Source organism: Octodon degus, unplaced genomic scaffold, assembly GCF_000260255.1.
Source record: "Octodon degus isolate 3935 unplaced genomic scaffold, OctDeg1.0 scaffold00103, whole genome shotgun sequence".
NCBI lineage: Eukaryota > Metazoa > Chordata > Mammalia > Rodentia > Octodontidae > Octodon > Octodon degus.
The window spans coordinates 6,310,747-6,315,744 of NW_004524679.1; the positions used below are offsets into that span (position 1 = coordinate 6,310,747).

The 4,998-nt window shown below is 36.2% G+C and overlaps 1 pseudogene; it reads right to left on the reverse strand.

Moving 5' to 3' along the window:
• Positions 1-643: 643 nt before the first annotated feature.
• Positions 644-943, reverse strand: LOC101592713 (annotated as a pseudogene).
• Between the last annotated feature and the right edge of the window lie 4,055 nt (positions 944-4,998).

Below are 4,998 nucleotides of genomic sequence, written 5' to 3' on the forward strand. Positions count from 1 at the left end.
TTTAAAGGTAAATTTTCTGTAAGAGGATTAAGTACCAGTGTCTTCAAATGCTGACAAAGTGTTAATTAAGTCCGACCAATTCACACTTTTGTATTACATACACTACATATTCAAATTTTTGATCTTTCACAGCACATTAACAAAATGAGGCAAACTGGACTACCACTACCAAAGATGTTACAGAGTGCACACGATTCTGACAGGGCAACAATTAGGACGCAGTTTTCTTTAGGAAGCAATTCTATTAAAAACATGGGGATAGAAGTGAATTCAAGTATCCAAGATATATTAAATACATGAGTGACTGTAAGTCCAAATTGCCATTTAGTATGCTTTATATTGCAGAGTATAAAACTAACCCCTACCTATGGAATGTTAAGCTGACAACCAAGACATTCAAAGCCTGCCATAATTCAATATCACACTATTGCTGGTTGTACCAAAAAATAAACAGAGAATGGTCTGACCTCTAAAAAAGTCATTTACAGTGAAAACATGTGATGAGGTGGTATTCCATCCTTTTTAAAAATATTAGCTCTAGAAAGCTAATAAAATACTTGCATTTACAAAACAGTTGATAAAAGTATTCTTCTGGATTGTACAAGGAAGGAGACAGGGAGCTCTGATAAGACATGGTGTGTGATTAATCAGACTTGGCTTCTTTCTCTTCTGCTTCATCAGAGGCTGCCCTGTCCTCGTTTTTAGTTTCTCCATTTTCCACAGGTAAATCTTCCTTGGTTTCTTGTCTAGCCACTTCAGCCAGTTTTCCCTTGGCTCTCCTTTTGCCTTTTGCTTACACTTTTTTTGTCCGAAGATTTATCCTTTCCCACTGCCTTTTTTGGCTTCGTTTCCACTTTAGCTGGAACAGGTTTAGCCGACGACCTCTCCTCTTGGGTTCCTCCTTTGCCGCCCCTGTGGCCTAGCTGGCCTTCCTCTTGGGCATCTTGGCAGCGCGGAGGGTGCGTGAGGAAGCTGCAGGTCAAGGCACACAGGAACATTGTGGAGCTAGCAGCTCAACCGCTGCCCTATCTCCCCCTGCCAGAGCTGTTGGGACCCACCTATTATTTTTGCTATCTTGTCTTAATTGTGAATGTTCGCATTTGACATTGCATGGATGTTAAACAGTTAACTTGAAGCCATTTTAAAATTTTTCTTTTCTGGCGACTCAGCCCTCTTTGAGGACAGGCTGGCATTGCATGTGGTGCCGAGATCAGACTGTGGTCCCCTGTGCCTGCCTAAATTTGCCTAAGAAGCACTTTAGACTGCTGAACAATCTTGCCAGCCCCACTTGGAGCCTTTTTTTTTTTTGTATTTTAGGAAAGAGTGTGCAGGGTGAACAAGATCTCACTGAATAGATCAGACTGTAGTGATACTCCTGTTTACAGCCTCCCAAGAGCTGGGATTATAGGCGCAGGCGCCACCTCTCCCAGTCTCAATCACAGTCTCAGCATGCCCCTGGGGCGGGACAGCACTGCAGGTCCGCTGTGTCTGCCTAAGAAGGTGCTTTAATCCACTGAGCTATTTGGCCAGTCCTTGGAGCCATTTTAATGAGGTCAATTGTTTCTTGTCATTCTTATCTACAAATAGAAACTGGAATTGAATATTTCGATACATTTCAACTGTCATTATTGTAGCGTTATATAGCACAAACGTCTTTGTTCTAAAAAATGTTTTTACACTTAGATATGATCTATAATTATGAAGTGTACAGCTTTGAATTCATATAACTACTGTGGTATACGGAAACATATAAGCTTTGATATACGTAAATGTAGGTTTGATCCTTGCTTGAAAACTCAATAGCAGGGGCTGGGGAGATAGCTCAGTAGAATACATGCTTGCTTGGCAAGTGCAAGGGGCTGAGTTTAATGCCTGGTTCTGCAAAAACAAACAAACAACAACAAAACCCCACCTCAATAGCTATGATTTGGAAAAATTGTTTTGTTTTTCTGAGCCTCACATATTCTTTTGGGAGGGCAGCTAATAATATCTTCCTATATGAGTTGTTACAGAATGTCATTAAATAATAAATATAAAAATCTGGTAAATATTTTTGAAAAATGACGATTTTTAAGAATTCCCCTCTTTTTCAGGCTGCCCGCTGAAATTTTTCAAGTTTTAAAATTTACACACAATACACTACAAAAAATATTTCTTAGAATTGTGAAATTTGTGGACCTTATTTGCATCTAAAACTGCTAAGGGCATGTTACTTTCTATATAATAAAGAAGTGAATTCTAATTGCATGTGTTTTGAGCAATTGGAAATGGCATTACATAGTGTAAGTAGTGAAGAAGCCAAAAGGAGGAAATAACCATCAATCTGAACATCCATCCATCTACCCACCTACTCATTAATTTCATAGAGCTTTTTCAGGAATCACCCATGTGCAATGTACTACCTCAAATGCTCGAACTGGTGAAAATGAATTAAAATTAATTATTTTGAACTTCAATAACCTCCCTGAAGGATAAAATTACAAATATTGCTTTTCTAAAACTTTATAAGTAAAAGCTCTCTGTTGTTAGATATAGATTGGGTAAGAGACCTTGAAAACTTGATATTTCTTCTTCACTTGAGCATATTGCCCAACATTATATCAGTTGTCACTATGTAATACTGTATTAGATATTTAAAAATTAATGCTGAAACTTGAATGAAAATGAAATTTTAAATGTAAGTATCCTCTTTTAACATAATAACCTCTTTCTAATTAATAGTAGATTCTGGTACTATCGTCACATCTGGCTTTCTCTTTTCATCAACATACCTATGTATCATTCTCAAGCCATTTTTTTTACTCTACATATTGAAAAATTTGTATAGAAAAATAAATGCTAAATTAAACATTTAAAAATTTGTTCTAAATTGTAATTCAATGTGACTCAATATTCCTTTTTTTGTATTTAGGACAGGGTCTACAGGGTCTACATGGACTCACTGTGTAGATTGGACTCATAGTGATCCTCCTGTTCACAGCCTCCCAAGTGCTGGGATTACAGGTGTGTGCCACCACACCCAATTGCAGTCTCAATTTCAGTTTCAGCTTGCCCCAGGGGCAGGGCAGGCAGGGCAGGCCCAGGATAAAACTCTGGGCCCTTGTGTCTGCCTAAGCAGGTGCTTTAATTTGCTGAGCTATTTGGCTGGCCCTTCAATATTCCTTATTAAGTGAAAATATCAAATAATAGTGAACCTGTTGAGGATATATTATTTTCCCTTTGCATAATTTTTATAAAAATGCGGGAAAAAATCAGCACTACTTTTTTTTTTGAACCAGGGATTGAACTCAGATACTTGCACTTGCTAGGGAAGTGCTTATTCTACTGAGCCATCTCCCCAGCCCACCTAAAATCAGTACTACCATTGTTAAAGTTTTCAGAATTTTTACTATGGTTGAGAGACGTTAGAGATGTCAGAGTTAATCTTGTTTGACCTCTTGGTTTCACTGACAAAAGAATATCCTGAATAATGAAATGATTTAATTTTGGTAGCTCAAATATGCACTAACAACCATTAAAAGCTAGGATTTGAGACTAAGCTCAATGATTATTCTGGTAATCGTGCTTCCTTTGTTTTCTTTTTTTAATTATTTCACTTAGCCTCACATCTATAAGGAGCATCTGAAGCCCAGATTTCCTCTCAAATAACATACAGCTATTTCATTATTTTTGACTTTTATTTCAGTATTCATAATTTGCTAACCTTCCTTTTAATGTACAGCTTTAACCCATACTTGCAATACTTGTTTATATTTTTTACTTGTGGCTATTCTCAGCACATTTTGCTTATTAATTTTATTCTTTAGTGCAAATAACACTTCATACAACTTCATATGAAAGTACAAAAATACTTTTATTCACATTCAACCTGTGTTACTGAAAATTGTTGAAAAATAATTACATATTTGACTACTGAAACTGATGTAATTTCTCAAAAATAATAGATTTTACTCTGCATGCCTGGATGGGAAGAGGATATTCATGTTGAATGACTGAAGTGGTATGACATGGTGGAGAAATATGCAGAAAACATTGTACTAAAGTAGTTGAAGAAAATAAAAAGAATTGAGTTCTTACATAATAAATATAATTGTTGAACTCATTAACATAGACAGAGTTTATTTTTTATCCACAGAGAAGTCTTTAAGCTAAGTATTTAGCTTCAATATGAAAGAAAAAAAAAATAAAGCATCTATGTGCAGCAAAGGCTATTCAGAGTCTCCAAGGAGGTGATTTGTCTGTTGATGGCCTGTGGGGGTGGAAGAGTGAAGTAATTACTTAAGAGCATGTAAACAGTGCGAGATATGAAGTATGCCTCTCCCTTCCCTGCTTTTCATTGAGAGTTTCTTTTGATGGCTCCACTGGGACAGGCAGCAAAGAAATTTCATTAAATGGATGCCTGCGGGTCATGACCTTTCCTAACCATGGTGTAGCTCTCACCATTAATCAAATACATTTTTTCTTACTTAAAAATTCTGACATTGGTGACATTGTTGTATATAGGATCAGTGAATTTTGAATCTGGTCGTAGTTTAGCAGGGCTCTTTGTAAGTCTAAATGAACATTCCATTCTTGAAAAATAGCTGAGGAGGAACTAGTCTTCTAGGAAAATAAAAGCGTATACTGTTATTATTGATATTATGAAGCATTTTTTTTTATCATGGCCTATCAATTGCCATTGGGAGTTGGAACCTCACTAGAATTCACTAAGACTCATTTATTGAAAAGAACTATTGACATTCATCTAGATGTTTATATGATATTCATAAGGTGGTAGATTTGTGGGATTCCTGTATTCAGAAACTCTTAGCATGGATTTAATTTTGGCTAACGTTTTAGCACTGCTTAGAATTGAATTTTCTAAAACTTGAGAACAGCACATGTTTGGTCAGAGAACCATTAGAACTGTGGTCAGTGGTTAATCAAACATTGGAACTTTTCTGAGCAAGCATTGCTATTGTATTAAAAAGAATATTACTTTATATATTAAACTTCCAA